This window comes from Ambystoma mexicanum, chromosome 4p (assembly GCF_040938575.1).
Source record: "Ambystoma mexicanum isolate Mex_15411 chromosome 4p, UKY_AmexF1_1, whole genome shotgun sequence".
NCBI lineage: Eukaryota > Metazoa > Chordata > Amphibia > Caudata > Ambystomatidae > Ambystoma > Ambystoma mexicanum.
Genome location: NC_090927.1, coordinates 951,273,272 through 951,290,719, shown reverse-complemented (window position 1 = coordinate 951,290,719; position 17,448 = coordinate 951,273,272).

The window sequence follows — 17,448 nt, the reverse complement described above, 5'->3', positions numbered from 1 at the left end:
CGCACCTGCCAGCAGGCCCCCACCCATGTCTCCCAGCACTCCGACCCCCCAGCCACCAGGGGCAGCCTCCACCAGGCCCCCACCCATGTCTCCCACCACCCCCACCCCTCAGCAGTGCAGGGGCAGCCTCCACCAGGCCCCCACCCATGTCTCACACCACCCCCACCCCCCAGCCACCAGGGGCAGCCTCCACCAGGCCCCCACCCATGTCTCCCACCAGCCCCACCCCCCAGTCACCAGGGGCAGCCTCCACCAGGCCCCCAACCATGTCTCCCACCACCCCCACCCTCCAGCAGTGCAGGGGCACCCACCACCAGGCCCCCACCCATGTCTCCCACCACCCCCTCCCCCCAGCAGTGCAGGGGCAGCCTCAACCAGGCCCCCACCCATGTCTCCCACCACCCCCACCCCCCAGCACAGTGGGGCACCTGCCAGCAGGCCCCCACCCATGTCCAACTCATGTTCCCCACCACCCCCACCCCCAGCACTGTGGGGCACCTGCCAGCAGGCCCCCACCCATGTCCAACTCATGTTCCCCACCACCCCCACACCCCAGCACTGTGGGGCACCTGCCAGCAGGCCCCCACCCATGTCCAACGCATGTTCCCCACCACCCCCACCCCCGAGCCACCAGGGGCAGCCTCCACCAGGCCCCCACCCATGTCTCCCACCACCCCCACCCCCCCAGGCACCAGGGGCAGCCTCCACCAGGCCCCCACCCATGTCTCCCAGCACCCCCACCCCCCAGCCACCAGGGGCAGCCTTCACCAGGCCTCCACCCATGTCTCCCAGCACCCCCACCCCCCAGCACTGTGGGGCACTTGCCAGCAGGCCACCACCCATGTCCAACTCATGTTCCCCACCACCCCCACCCCCAGCACCGTGGGGCACCTGCCAGCAGGCCCCCACCCATGTCCAACTCATGTTCCCCACCACCCCCACCCCCCAGCACTGTGGCGCACCTGCCAGCAGGCCCCCACCCATGTCTCCCAGCACCCCGACCCCCCAGCCACCAGGGGCAGCCTCCACCAGGCCCCCACCCATGTCTCCCACCACCCCCACCCCTCAGCAGTGCAGGGGCAGCCTCCACCAGGCCCCCACCCATGTATCACACCACCCCCACCCCCCAGCCACCAGGGGCAGCCTCCACCAGGCCCCCACCCATGTCTCCCACCACCCCCACCCCCAGTCACCAGGGGCAGCCTCCACCAGGCCCCCAACCATGTCTCCCACCACCCCCACCCCCCAGCAGTGCAGGGGCACCCACCACCAGGCCCCCACCCATGTCTCCCACCACCCCCTCCCCCCAGCAGTGCAGGGGCAGCCTCCACCAGGCCCCCACCCATGTCTCCCACCACCCCCACCCCCCAGCACTGTGGGGCACCTGCCAGCAGGCCCCCACCCATGTCCAACTCATGTTCCCCACCACCCCCACCCCCCAGCACTGTGGGGCACCTGCCAGCAGGCCCCCACCCATGTCCAACTCATGTTCCCCACCACCCCCACACCCCAGCACTGTGGGGCACCTGCCAGCAGGCCCCCACCCATGTCCAACGCATGTTCCCCACCACCCCCACCCCCGAGCCACCAGGGGCAGCCTCCACCAGGCCCCCACCCATGTCTCCCACCACCCCCACCCCCCCAGGCACCAGGGGCAGCCTCCACCAGGCCCCCACCCATGTCTCCCACCACCCCACCCCCCAGCACTGTGGGGCACCTGCCAGCAGGCCCCACCCATGTCCAACGCATGTTCCCCACCACCCCCACCCCCCAGCAGTGCAGGGGCAGCCACCACCAGGCCCCCACCCATGTCTCCCAGCACCCCCACCCCCCAGCCACCAGGGGCAGCCTCCACCAGGCCCCCACCCATGTCTCCCAGCACCCCCACACCCCCAGTCACCAGGGGCTGCCTCCACCAGGCCCCCACCCATGTCTCCCACCACCCCCACCCCCCAGCACTGTGGGGCACCTGCCAGCAGGCCCCACCCATGTCCAACGCATGTTCCCCACCACCCCACCCCCCAGCAGTGCAGGGGCAGCCTCCACCAGGCCCCCACCCATGTCTCACACCACCCCCACCCCCCAGCCACCAGGGGCAGCCTCCACCAGGCCCCCACCCATGTCTCCCACCACCCCCACCCCCCATGAAACCAGGGGCAGCCTCCACCAGGCCCCCACCCATGTCTCCCACCACCCCCACCCCCCAGCAGTGCAGGGGCACCCACCACCAGGCCCCCACCCATGTCTCCCAGCACCCCCACACATTCCAACAACCAGGGGCCGCCTCCACCAGGCCCCCACCCATGTCTCCCAGCACCCCCACCCCCCAGCACTGTGGGGCACCTGCCAGCAGGCCCCCACCCATGTCCAACTCATGTTCCCCACCACCCCCACCCCCCAGCACCGTGGGGCACCTGCCAGCAGGCCCCCACCCATGTCCAACTCATGTTCCCCACCACCCCCACCCCCCAGCACTGTGGGGCACCTGCCAGCAGGCCCCCACCCATGTGCAACTCATGTTCCCCAGCCAACATGTCATCACAATCTAGATCCCTGGTCCCTATGGTCAGCCTCCAAATGCAAAACACCCACCGGAGTATTGCATCCACCCACTCATAATTTGCAATTACATCACAGAACACCAATTGCAAGTTCCGAAACAAACACATTTCCCTCACATACACCCAATGGGTGTCAGTGAATCTCAAAACACATATCATGAAATGCATGAAACCAATGAGATAACACACATTGAAGTTCACCAAAAAAAATATGTATTAAAGGAAACATAAATAGAATAAAAAATGAAGAAACAGAAACGTGAATGTACAAAAATGAAAAGAAGCATGTCCGTTAAAAAAAACAAAACCAAAAATAAAATTCCAAAGTAATGTTGTCCAAAGTCAATGTCCACAAAACAAAATCCAATGGGAAATAAAAAAGAAAGCCATTGCTCCATGGTTAAAAAGTGAAAAAAATATACAATCCAACTGTGAACTATGTACATGGGAACAAGCCAGGGTCCATTACCCAACAAAATAAAGGAAACCTATCTAACTACACTAACTAATAAAATAAACTATATACAAAAATGTGGCCAATGTCCGAAAGGTCCAAATAAAATAAAAACAAAAATGAAAACTAACACTACCTACATAACTATGTACAAGGGCAGCGGGCTAGTTTCACGGCTCACTTGTGGATGTCCCGGGCCAGGGCATCATCGAACTCCTCCTCAATGTCCCGGAGGCGGTCCTCCTCCATGGCCCCGAGGGTCCGCAGGGCCGTCGACGTCTCCACCTCCAAACCCCTGCGGATTGCCTCGAGGCACTCGGCCCGCCTCAGGGCCCTCCGCATGGAGTTCTCCGCCCTGACCATTGTGAGCTGTGCCTCTTCCGCCCGCTGCCGCTCCGCATCTATGGCGTGGCCCAACCGCTGCCACACGGAAGACACTCTCTGTCCTGGGTCCTCCTGCCCTCCGGCCGATGCCTGCCCCTCCGATGTTGAAGGCCCCGAGCCTTCATGGCTCCCACCACGTTGCTGCTGGTGCTGTGCCTCTGCCCGTGCACTGCCTCCTGCTGCCTGCACATCCTCCGCCGGCTGGGGTGCAGTCGTTGATGTGGCCACCCCTGCTGGACGTCTGACTCCCGACTGTGGCAGGGATGCCTCCTCCACCAGCCTGGCCGCACCGTCAGAGGCAGCTCCACACGGCACCCAGGTGACTGATGGGTGGGAAGATGGCACAGAGGACGACTGGCGCGTAGGGGGTCCAGTTGAGGAGGGGGTCGGAGCAAGCCCCATCAGACGGAGGAATCCGGCCTGGGTGACCTGTCCCAGCAGGCTGACGTGGTCAACGAGCCATTCGAGATGACTTGCAGTCCCTTCATGAAAAGACTGCAGGTCACCTCGCATGGCCCGTTGATGCAACGCCACACCAGCCAGGACAGGCTCAACCCGGACCTGGATAGCCACGTCCGCAGGCAGAGGAAGGCCAGTTGACGTGAGCTCATCCCCTGCCTGAAAACGGGTCTGGATGTAGGCATCCGTGCTGGTGCAATATGATGCAGGGACAGGATCAGGGACAGGATTGCACACAGGCACCTCCGCGGCGGCCTGTGCGGCCTCCTGTCCCTGGTCCTGCACTGTACCACTAGCACCAGTGGGATCCCGACCTCCAGAGCCCGTCTCTGGTGCTTGCACGGCCTCCTCCTCCACCAAAGCCCCCACCAACCTGGATGACTCCGTGCCATCTTCCCCTGTTGGGCCCTGTGGGGTCCCAGCTGCCCCTTCTGCTGCCGAGGAGTCCAACTCCAACCTCCGCCTCTTGGACCTCCCCCCGGCAGCTGCAGCCTGGGATGCGGCACCGGACTCCTCACTCCCCGACGAGATGACAACATGGGAGGGGAGCCGGGCCTTGCGTCTCCGGCTGGCGGTGGGATCCCCGCTGCTGTGCTCCACAGCACCTTCTCCGCCCTCTTCATCAGTTGACGCTGCAGACAGGGAGAAACAAAACACAGGCATCAGGGCACTGCACAATGGACACATACACACATGACAGTTGTACATGAGTGGCATTGGCAAACCTCAGACATGTCATCACAATCCCCAACACACATGTCATTACAACTCGCACACATGAGCCATTCCACAGCCATATCGCAACTGCCACCACCATCCATACACATACAACAGCATGAGCAGCCAAAGGTGAGCCAGACATCACATGCAACACAGGAAATGCACCACACATGTACACACACCACCACACTTGCATGCATGTGTACACCTCTGCCAAGTGTTGCAGTGTTCAGACGGGCATCCATGTCACATCTGCCAATCAGGCTTCCACATACCGCTGTCACATGCATCCATGTTGCATCACTGTTGCATCCTTGTCAAATACACACACATGCACATGTACACAGTGCTGATACATGCAGCCAAAAACAACATACATGCGTGACATCACGGACATGTCTACTTACATACACATTCATCCAAACATGTGTGCCCACACAACTGCATTTGGCATGCAAGCCTACACACACAAGCACCATCCATGTCTCACACATTACAGCCCTCGCATGTGTCAGCCCCATGGCCCTGTACACCCCCACCCATACTCGACCCCATACAAACAGATGTGCAACCTGCACACTACTGAATAATCACCACACGCACTGCTCACAATCAGGATGCATGTACACTCACCGCTCGACTCCAGACGGGTCTGCTTCTCAAGGACCTGGACGTGGAGCGCTGGGGATATGCCTTCCAGGATCCTCATCTGTTCTTCCGACAAGTGGCCCCGGCGCCCCTTGGCATCCGCTGCCTTCAAGAGGCGCCGGGCCTTGTTCAGGGTCCTGGACCTGAAGTCCTCCCAGCGCTTCTTCACATGTTGTAAGTCGCGGACTGCCACCCCCTCCGCGTTGATGGCAGTCACGATGTCAGTCCAGATCCGAGTCTGTCCTTCCTTGTCGGCGCAGGAACTTCTGAAGAGGGCATCATACTGCCCCAGGACTTGCTCCACCAGGACACCAACTTCGGTGGCACTGAAGCTGGTGCCCCTCTGCCTCTCTGGCCGGGGGTTGTCAGTGGTCCCAGATGGTGTTTGCCCCGACATGACAACCCCAGAGGCAGGAGTGGGTGGGCAACTGGGTCCTGGGGCTGGGCTGTGGAGCGATGGAATCCCAGTCGGGAGTCTTCGGTTCCAGCAGGGGTGGTCACAGCAACAGCACCCCTGGCTGATGTGCAGGCAGCAAATGGCAGGGCACGTGGGCAGCAGGCAGTCTGGCAGCAGCAGATGGCAGGTGGGAGTGTGCTCGGGGCTCCGGGGGGCAGTAGTTCGGCCTTCTGGCAGGAGCGTGGCCAGCTTGATACGGAGTGATTTGGCACATGAAAAATCTGCACGTCAGCGTGTAATTCGAGGAAAGGCCCTTAGCGCGTAAGCGCGTCTGCACGCATACGCATTTTCATTGGACAGAAGGCCCCTCAAGCGCAAGCGCCCCTGTGACGTGACGCGTACAGACGTGCATGGGCATTTCAGCGCGCGTGAAAAACTGCACGTCCGCGTGTAATACGAGGAAAGGGCCCATGCGCGTAAGCGCGCGTGGAAACTGCACATCCGCGTATAATACAAAGAAAGGGCCCATGCGCGTAAGCGTGCGTGAAAAACTGCACGTCCGCATGTAATACGAGGAAAGGGCCCATGCGCGTAAGTGACGTGACGCGCGCGTGCGTTTCCCTCAGCACGGGTTAAATATGAGCGGGCCCAGCAGTTCGCTGTACGTGCCTTTCGTGGAGACCGACGTGTGTTGCTGCTTCCTGTTGTTTCGCGCGCCATCACAACTTCACAGCTATCAAGGACGTATCTCTTCTTTTGGCGGGGGTATTGGCTACGCGTGTTTTTCTACATCGCGCTAGTCAGACGGTGAGTCGCACACGCTCTTTTTCCCACTGCGGGTGCCCCTGTGTATTGCACCCATTTTCGATGTCATAGTAGCCTGCGTGTCCCACACGTACGCGTTATTCGTGTTACTGGGTGCCACCGCGTACTGCGGGAGGTTGAAACCACGCACGTAGGCTGCAGGATTGCGTGCACGGTTTTACTGCAGTTTTGGGGTGCCTGAGCGTTGCGTGACCCGTCACCACATCACCGGGGTCACATACAGCCTTGCAGGTGCAGGGGGGCTGTTAACATCTTGCTTCCCACCCCCTTCACCCCAATTGCCCAGGTCAATTGTGGTGTACACCTCCCATTGGCACCACTCCATCTGTGCCAGCACTACTACATCTGTGCCATGGTTGGGAGGCCACCAAAGGTGAGGGGCGCCTCAGCTGGGCGTACTCCTCGTGGCGGGCGTGGTCGGGGACGTGGCCATGGTGACCAGGGAGTAGGGGGACTCCAGGGTGTCCAGGGCAGCCACAGAGGGGGAAGAGGCAGGGGTGCGCCACTTGAGCACAATGTTGTGCCATGTGTCGGTGCAGCCATGCCACCACCCTCTGTGGTTCCGGGGGATGCAGCTCCTGCATCTGGCACTGGCACCCATATGACCCGGCAGTCCGTTCCATCGACTGCCACGGGCCCAAGGGTAGTGGTAGCTGCAGGTGCAGCTGTGGACACCGCCACCCAGGCTCAGGGTCTGCCAGCGCAGGCTGCGTTGGCACTTGAAGAGCCCTTGGTAGATCTCCAACAGGCCAGGGGGGAAACCATAGGGGCAGGCCGGGCTGCTCAGACCAAGACACGTGTCCCTGGGGCAGTCATGTCATCTGCTGCCCCGAACAGCCGGGTGTTGGCAAGTGTAGGGGCAGATGCACCCAACAGCACCCCGGTTGTGAGTCTGCCAACCAGGACCATTGCGGTCAATGACCCTGCCAAAGCTGATGTTGCTGCGCAGGGTCCATTAGTGGGCACCCAGCTGCCACTGACACAAGTCAGGCCTTTGGTCATCCCTCCACCTGCCACTCCCTTGGCTCAATCCACCGAACCCACTGGCCATACTGGTCAGGGCGGCATTAGCCAGCCAGGGTCTGCGCCACAGTCCAAGAGGAGGAAGGTTGCACCTGCAGCACAGGCTGGGACCCCACACACAGCCACGACCTCCTGCACGTCGAGGAAGAAGCCTTTCTGTAAGCAGGAACTGGACTTCCTCGTGGACTACGTGCGGGGCCACAGCCGTGACATGCTAGTGGGTGCCAATAGTCAGACTACGGCTGCCCAACGTGACACCCACTGGAAGCATGTTGCGGAACATGTCAGTTCATTCGGCCATGAGGTGCGCACGGCGCAGGAGTGCAAAAAGCGTTGGAATGACATCAAGCGCAGCACTAAGGCCAAGCGTGCCTCAAATTACAACTTGACTCTGGTTACTGGCGGTGGGCCTGCACCAGAGGAGGAAGAACTCACTCCGCATGAGGCTCTCGTTGCGGAGTTCATACCACCTGAATTGGTCGAAGGAGTGGGAGAGATGCTGGACTTTGATGCCCAGTCCAGTGAGTGTTGATGCGTGTTTGTTGAGGACGTGTGTGTTTCACTTGTGGGATGTGTTGTGCATGATTGCTGCTACATGTGACGTGTACATGGTTCTGATGTGTAAGTAATGCAATGCTACCGTCATGCATGTCTCCTCTGCCTGAATGCGGGACTCCATGTAGGCATGCTCCCTTGCCCCTCCTCCGCCACTCTGCACCCCAGTTCCACCTTTGCACTGGTCTGCTTCAATCTTGCCAATGTGTACTTTCTTGTTCATGTGTCCTGTGTAGATGCTAACTTCCAGCGTAGAATCTGCCAGACATATGCCGTGTGGTACAGCCTTAGTACTCGATGCAGGGTATCTCACTTGTACTGTGCATGGGTCAGATGTCCCGCAGGGACATGAGTGCCCATTCATGCTCCATGTGCATTGCACGCATGCCCCTATGTGTCCTTGACTGGATGATCACTGTAATATAAGTCCTTGGTTACATACATTGCCTGCCATCTCATCAGCCTTCCCATGTCAACTGTGGCTCAGTCCTGCGTTGCACACATGTTTAGGCTCTGACAATCTGTGTGGCTCACAGGCATCAGCCTGTTCAATGGCCAATGACTCTGTCCAACTCTTGTTGTGTCTTCTTCACACGTGGGCGGCCTCCGGAGTTTCCATCATGTGTCCTGCCCACTGTCCCTGCGTCATTTGCAGTGTTGTAATTTGAATCACATTAAGCTGTTGATGCCAGTCAACACAGCCTGTCAATACACAGGTGTATGGTCAGCCTTTTGATACCATGCTAGGCATCCCTGCTTTGGTACTGGGGTGGAGGGGTGCTTGGCTTCTAGACATGGTACACATTGAATGCACAATGCACGTGATGTCTGAATTTGACATTGCACTGCCTTCACATTTCCTGGCACACACCATGTAGTGCTTGTACATGTAGGTAGTGAGTGGCGTACACATTTTCTGCACTGCATAGACCCACTTCCATGGAAACTGCCACCTTTCAACAGGTCTGATCACAGAAGCTATTCAAAGTAGACCCAGCATGCATGCCAGGTCATATGTTGTGTGTCACATGTCTGCCGGATGCCTTTGCTGTCGGTGTGTGTGTGTGTCGTGTGCTTCTGACATGTGTATTGACCTTTTTCTCTCTATTTTTCAGTTGATGACGCAATGGAGGCGGAGGATGGTGTTGTCATGCCAGACACAGGGTTGGTAACACCACATAAACCCGGCACTAGTGGGGGTCGTGGGGTGGTAGGCCACAAAAACCCCCAAGTGCTGCAGTCCATCTTGTCTCTGGCTGCCTATGAGTCCAGCCTTGATGACGACTCTGACGTCCATGTTGAGTTGGATGAGCATCAAGTCCATGTGTCAGGGGTGAGTGATTCTGATGTGGACACTCCTCTGTCTGCGACACCTGCACTGAGGGATCAGACAGTCTTGGTTCCTCCGCCCGTGGTGGATCGGGACGCAGGGTCACCCTCCACACCAGTCACTGATGTGCCTGGGACATCACGTCGACGGGGGCATGTAGTCGTGCAGCCGCAGGCGGTGCCAACACAGCGAGGACCCCCGGTCCTTGAGTCCCGCAGGGGTCAAGCCCGGCAACGCGGTCGCCGCGCGCAACCGCTGTATACTGAGTGGGAGTAAGACATGACTGCCAATTCCGAATGGCAGGGGGCAGCAATGGAGAACATCGCTGAGAGCATGGAGCGTGTGGCCCGATCTGTGCTCCCCCATGCTAGGCAGGTGCTTCTCCATCAGCAGGCGGCACGGTCCACGGCCCGCTCGCTCAGGCTGGGCATGGCGGCCTCAGACAGGGCACGCCAGGTTGAAATGTTGTCTCTGCGTCAAGCAATTGCTGCTCACGCAGAGGCGCACATGGATGCCCTGAGGGAGGAGTATGCTTCCCTCAGATCCACTCTGGGTGTCCTTATGTTGTCCCAGAGGCAGCAGGCAGAGGAGAGGTTTGCACAGCTTGAGCGTACCATCTCGGCTGAGCTACAGGCTTGCCAGGAGGTGCAGCGGTTGTCCAGCCAGGCCTTGCAGGAGGAACTCTGTGTTACACGTGCTACCTTGCAAGAGGAAGCACGTGTATCACGTGAGGTTCTGCATGCAGACCTACGTCACATCGCCACACAGAACCAGGCTCACCCGTCCGGCAGACTTGCTGCCGACGAGGGGCAAGCTGCGGCTAGGCGTGGCCAGGCTACTGTGCCACGTCCTCCTTTCCAGGATGAGCCAGACTCGGACGACCATCTATCTCCCACATAGGTCGTGCTGTGCAGGCGTTGAGCCCATGAAGGATTTTTTTTTTGGCTCAGCATCATCGCATGTGGATGTTGAGCAGCACCCTGTACCTCCCCCTCCTGGGTGCCTCCCCTCCCCCCCGGGTCGTATGTGGCCATTTTTGATTTTTCTTTTAGTTCAGTTAGTTAAGTTTCTGTTTGATAGTTAGTTTAAATAGGTAATGTAGGTTTTCCATAGTTAGTGTAATTAGTTAATAGTTGAGTTAGTTTAAAATTGCTAGTCTATTGTGCTTTCATGTGACGGTGCGGTGCTTTGTGGCTTTTGAAGGCATCCACTGTCTGTTCCAGCTGGGCCCTTCATGGTTGTCTTGTGTATGTGTTTGCTGCTTGGGGTCCTTGACTCACGTATGCCACTCCTGCCTCCCTTATCCATGGGCTCGCAAGGATGGTTCGGTGTTACAGCATTTTACACAAGGGCTTTGGACTGTCATATCTGTGGCATGTCTGGTGCTGTGTGACTTGTGTTGACACCCCTAGTGGGGATGATTTAGGTGTCATTGTCCACTGTTCAGCTTTTGCTAGATGGGGTGTGTCATGATTAATGTGGACATTGATTGCTATGCATTGTGTAGTATGTTTCATATCTTTCCTGTACATGTGCTTGTTGCAATTCATGCTGTAGATAGTGTTCCAAACTTTGGAGGTGAAAGACGGACTGATGGTGTGATTTGTGATGTGACTCTCTGACATGGCCAAGTAATGAGATGCCTGATGAGACACACACAGATGACTTTGAAGCATTAATCATGTGTTTCATGCCCTTTCTGCAGGGGGATGAGCCTCCAGAGCACCTTTGCCAGCAGACATGGCCCATTGGACGACGGAATTCTGGACCCGTTTGTTGGTGCCCACATGCACATGTGTGCACAAGCAGAGGCACAGTGATTGCAGACCCACATCCTAGAACTGCTGACATGTTCCAAGGAACTCCAGGCAAGGTGAGCATCACAGGGGGGCCACGACACAGCAAAGCTTGCACCAGGCGAGTTGCACATGCAGGCTTAGTCACAGCACTGAGGGTGAGCTTAGACGAATATTGGTGTTGAAGCACACAATGCAGCTCAGATGTGTTTGTGGACTGATGGCTGTTGATGGTAGGGTTGTCTGGGACACATGCAGGGGCAGTGGCACATACCCTCCGGTACACCAAGGTCCATTGAGGCACTTGTATCAACCATGTAGCCTTCCGAGACATGGAAAGGGGCAGCTCACAGGGACATACAGCAAGGGACATACTCGGGTGCAGTGCATGTCTTTTCCACGTACTTCATGATAAATGCACTGCCAACTTTGTTTCGGTCATGGTGGTACGCAACTTGCTCTGTAGTCATGGCATGCTATATGGGTCTGTCTGCTTACCCAGGGAACATTGCATGTTGTGTGAATTGTGACACATTGGTGTTCCATTTGCCACGCACCCACCAGCGGCTGCCTTACTGCATTGACTGTGTATGACCCGTCACAGGGGTGATGTTATATATGGGTACGAAGCATCAACCACAGATTGTCTGTTTATAGAGTAGTTTGTTGCTATGGGGCATGTTTGGTGTTGTGTTTTTGTGTTATTGGCACATACAGGTTGTTGACTGTGGCTCTCTTTGCAGCATTGCAGTGCTCCTGTAACCGGACCTGAGAGTGCGCAGGCAGGAGGCCAGCACTCAAAACCAGAGCTAAGTGTCTTGTTGTTTTTCTTATGAACTGCTCTGCATAGGCTTGCTGGGGAGTGTACTGATGCATGGATGTATGTGTGGTTTAATTTGGTATGTTTTTTTCTCCCTAATCACCCGTGATCCTATGCAATTTTGAAACCTGTACCCTCTACCCGGTGTTCCTGCTTCCCGTGCCTATCCAAGCAACGTTCCCTGACCCTCTTTCCCCACTGGGGTTGCGGATGCCTGTGTAAGCCCCGAACTTGCAGGCGCCAAAACCCTAGAGGGGGTGGTTGGTTCGTACCACTCCTGAACCTGGACTACAGAAGGCCATGACAATGATGTCCAAGTTTGTTTGGATTGTGTATGTGTTCATGCAGGTTGTACATTTTCGTGCATTCCCTAGTTTCATGTGTCATTCCTCCTCCCCTCTCCTGCCACTCATTCCAGTCATCCAGTGTGTCAACACCTGTCCCGACTGCATATCCCTGAACCTCATTCCCCACCAGGGTCTCAGGGGCCTGTGTGAGTTTGACCTTGCAGGCACCCGGGACATGGTGGGGGTGGTTGTTTCGTGACACTCCCGCGCCTGTACAGGGGACTGTTAGGGAGAATTCTCTGTTTAGGCTGAATTTCCTAACCTAGTGAGTCCCCCAGCAGCTTTGCTGGATTTCTGGAGTTTGTTTTTTCCATCCTGCCAAGAGTGTGACCCTTTTCCTCTCACTCTTGGACATGTATGTGTGGAATTCCTTTGAATTGTCAATGTGTTCGATGGGCTATGGGGTCTTTTACTCCATAGGGTCTCATAAGTTTTTCTATGTGTGTCACCCCGCACCTTACGTGTCGTGACACGGGGGCACCCTAGCTGGTCCCCCCACCATAGACTCCATACCCGGGGACTGACTACCGTCTCCCCGGGCATGTAAAGTCACCATTGGCTTTACTAGACCTAAATTTGCTAACAGAACTAGTACCAACCATCTTATTGTGGACGTGCTAGTAGGGGTAATTCGATTACTCCTGGATCTGTTACTCGAGGGGGCACTGTCCCGTCCCTCCTCGTCGAGTTTTGGCTGGTGGCAGTGGAAACTACTTGTTATGTTCGACCCCGGGCATAACCCTATGGGATCCGTCCCATTGTTGAAGATTAATACTGTTTTTCGTTAATCTCCAACGTACCACCGATCTACTTATCTTAAAATAGGTTTATCGAGTGGTATTTTCTGCCAGAACTCGGGTTGTAAAATGGCGTCTGTGTTTTTCTCTGTGACTCCTAAACCAAAGGTTGAGCCCTTTGTTCCACTTTTGGCGGGCCTCTGGACAGAGACCCTCCAAAGTGGTGCCATTCTGTCTGGGTTACCTCAGGGGTGTGGGAGGGGGTTTAGACACCCTGGACCGAGTTGCCTTGCCAACTCAGGTCGCACTCTGAAGTGATTGGCCCAGGTGGTGAGCCTTCCCGCTCACCACTTAGCATGTGTTGATTGACAAGCTAGGCTGAATGAATGGGGGACGTCTGCATAAAAGCAGGGCTTTGGGACTGGATCTTCAGGAAGTCGCCACTGGACCTAAAGAATCCGACGAGGGTAACGCTGAGTCGACCTGCACGACAACACCTCCGGTGAAGCCCTGCGGAATCGTCTCACAATCTCCCGACGACAGAAGAGATCTCCCTGCCGGAGAGTCTCTTTCCCTGGCTGGTGGGGACAACCAGTCTTCTTCTTCTTTGTGCTTTTTGGTCGCCCAGGACGCAGTGGTCGAATTGCCCGTGCAGAGCACCCGGCAACAGGATAGCCACTACTCCTGCCCCGTGATCGAAAGGTGGTGCCTTGTGACGAAGCACTCCGCGGCTGGTTTCTTCCCTGGTGGTGCACCGGACATCTTCTCTTCGACGACGAGAGCATCTCTTCTCTTGGCCAAGACCCGTCGTGCATCCACCACCAGGAACAACTGCCCCCGTCGGAGCTGTCTTCCACAACAAGGTACCGTAACCGCCTGGCTTCCCTTTTCGATCGGTTCGTGTGAGGTATCTGATTCCTCTCCGTTCCGTTGGGTTGCCTCCAAGCTTTATTCACTCTTTGTTCTGAACTGGTTCAACCTGTCGCTAACCAATTTGCTAAACAAGACTTGAGTGCATCATCCGTAGAGACTTTCCAGGACATCGTGCCTTGCCTCTCACCGAGTGGGCCTGGCCGCCGAACTGTATGATTTAGTGTGATTAATGCCTTCTTGCCTTGCATTTTTACCCGCTTCAGTACGAACCGTGTTGACTTCATTACCTGCCTTTCTCTTCTCTCCCTTCCTCACTAAATATTCGAGTGTCATCTGGGTTGAGGTATACACCTCTGTCTGAAAATAAGTGGTGCCGTAGAACCTAGAGTTGTCGATATTGTGTTTCGGGGGGTTGAGCTTTATTCCATTCTGCAGAGTAATTGTATTTTGATTTGTTTGCCGTGGTTCACTTTAGTATTTTTCGTAGATGTTCTGTTATTAATAAATAACATACTATCTTTATACTAAAGCCTGGTTGCGTGTTTACTCGTTTTGCTGCGAAGGATTACCCTATCTTGTATACTCCCTATACTGACCAACTTTTCTTGAGAGAAGTCTGACTGCTCAGCCACAGCTACCAATTGAATCTGTGTGGTACAGACTGCTACCAAGTGGGTTCATCGCAACACCTGTAGTCCTAAATCTTTTGCAGTGGTCCCAGAGGGAACTGCACAGGTTTCCGCCTAACAGGGACCTGTGACAGTACACATCCATTCATGGTGCATCATCCTATGTCATGTACCACACATGTCTCACAACCTGTCGTGACATTGTTTTGCTGTGCTACCTTGGTTGTTGCATCATTGTGGTAGTACTTGGCCTTTGTGAGGTACTGCTACGTCAAGTCATCTACTGGAGGGTGTTCGGGTTCGTTTTTATGCCTTGGATTTTGTGATTTTGGAAATGAGTGTGTATTCTGAGGGTTCAGGCATCTTTTTACACACAAGGTGGGAGATGGTGACGAAGGGTAAAGGTGATCCTGTGGCCAGGTGGAATTGAGGTTTGGAGGCTCCATGACCCAGGTGCAGTTGTTCAGTGGGTCATGGTCATTTGTGAGGGAGGGGGGGGTTGTTGTTGATAGTTGCCTTGCCCTGCAGTGTGATGGGAACTCTGACATAGTAATGGTGGTATCCTATGTACATGTTGTGTTCTGCTGATCAATGCCTGTTCATGTGTTGTGTTTTCCTTTCAGGTGCGAGGGGATAGTTGTGGTTTGACATGCTGGGGTGTACACATGGTGGATGTTCACATGTGATGTGTAGGGAACACTGATGGTCACTTGAGTGCACATGCATATGTGGAGTGCATGTCCTTGCAGAACCACACACTTGCACTCTGATGCACTACATGTACTCCCACCCTTGCATATCCACGTGTACACTGTTTGCCTTCTGGTGCCCACTGTGTCCCGGCAGCACATGTTCTGTGACCTATCATGGATGCAGTATATGCCTAATTTGATGTTTGACGTGGTCTGTCGCTTAGATGTGATGCTCAGGGTGTGCATCACACACAATGGCTGTTCACTGTGCTGTGCGCTGAGCAGTGTGATGCAGGAGTAGGACACTGCACACATGAGCTGCAGTGTTGATTTTGCAATGCATAATGTGCATGTAGACAGGCATTCATTGTGATGTTACGTCTACGACTGTTGTAATGCATTTGGAAATGACTTATTTTGGGTGGGAGATTTTGTTGGTCTGTCATTTCATCTGATTCCGGGTCAGGCAGCAGTGTCCGATGCCACTGTACATTTAGGACACGGCAATGTGTACCTTATCGTTACTGCATTGGTGTATGGGTATTGCTTGCCATGTCATGTTGATGTTTGGGAGGGTTTGAGTGACATGACAGTGATGGCCTATGGCCTGTTTTGCAGGTGTGTGTGAAGCACACCTTGCATGTCCGGGTCATCCGCTTCTCAGAGCAACTAGCTGGGGGTAGATTTCTCTCCGCAGCAGGGCCCTCCCCTGGAACAGACTTCCGGCCTGACTTGAACTTGAGGGGAACCATCTCCATTTCCGGAAGCACCTAAAGACCTTCCTCTTTGCTTCTGCTTACTGTCTGTCTCTCCCTTGCAGAATTCTCCACTGGAACTGCACAGGAGCTGCAACTGGGCCACTCTCACCGACCTCAGTCCCTGGCCCAGCCACTCTCCACTTGCACTGCCTCCCTGGCAACCCCTGCACTGCAGTACTGTCTCTCTATCCCTACAGCCCTCCCTTCCCAGCACTTGTCTGCACTTACCTTTGTAGTTGCCACCAGGTGACCTATGTATTATTTTTTGGGCTACTTCCCCTGTACTGGACTCCCCCCCACCCTTCCCCTTGCACTTTTCCCATTCCCCCTACCCCTGCACTTGCACGATCTCAATGGCACCTGGCCTAGTAGTACCGTTCTCTGTGTTCCCTTGTTCCCCCCTCCCTGCCTCATTGCGCCTTGGAATACTTGTGTATGGCCCATATCATGTCATATGTCATATGTGTGCCTTTTGGTCACACAGGATAGCTTGTGTTTAAGTAGCTAGGGATGCAGACGATGTGGCACTTCCATGGCAACTATCTCAGGGTGGTAGGGTTGTGACAGTTGACTGTCTCTTTGTCATCATCGATTGTCACCTGGTATGTGCCAGGCCTGTGTGCACTCCGCAGGGGTGGGAGTTTAGGTGAAAAATGTGGCCACAAGCTGGGTCCGGGCTTCCTCGCCACGTGCCCTGTCCCCTCCCATGGGCAGCGCCTGTGCCTGTGGTTGGGGATGTGGGGGCACCACCATGTCCACCGGGACGCCCTGCCGTATGCAACATTGTGCAGGACACATGCTGCCACAATGATCCTGCACACTACTGGTGGTGCATAGAGTAGTTGCCCACCAGAGCGGTCAAGGGAGCGGAAACGTGACTTGAGCACTCCGAATGTGCGCTCCACTATACCCCTGGTTGCAATATGGGCGGCGTTGTATCTTACCTGGGGTGGTGTGGTGGGGTTCCGGATTGGCGTCATCATGTGGTTGCTCAGAGGGTAGGCACTGTCCCCTGGGGAGGTGATAATAGTTGAGATTATTAGGGTTTGGATATTTGTCTGTGTGTGACTTGCATGCATGTGCAAGGGCATTTGTACTGACCTAGGAGCCATGTGTCGCCATGCTGCCCAGCTTCCAGGGCCCGGCTCAGGGCGGACATTCTGTATATGAAACTGTCATGGGTGGAGCCAGGGTAGTTTGCATAGACAGAGGTGATGATTCCCTTTGCATCACATACCACCTGTACATTGATGGAATGCCAGTGCTTGCGGTTTCGGTAGATGTGCTCAATGGCCCTAGGTGGACGTAGGGCCACATGGGTGCAATCTATGGCACCGAGCACTTTGGGGAAGTGTGCCACCCTGAAAAAATCCGGGACAACGGCCTGCCTTTCTGCGGGTGTTCTGGGCATGTATATGTGCCTGCGGACTGAGGGGCGCG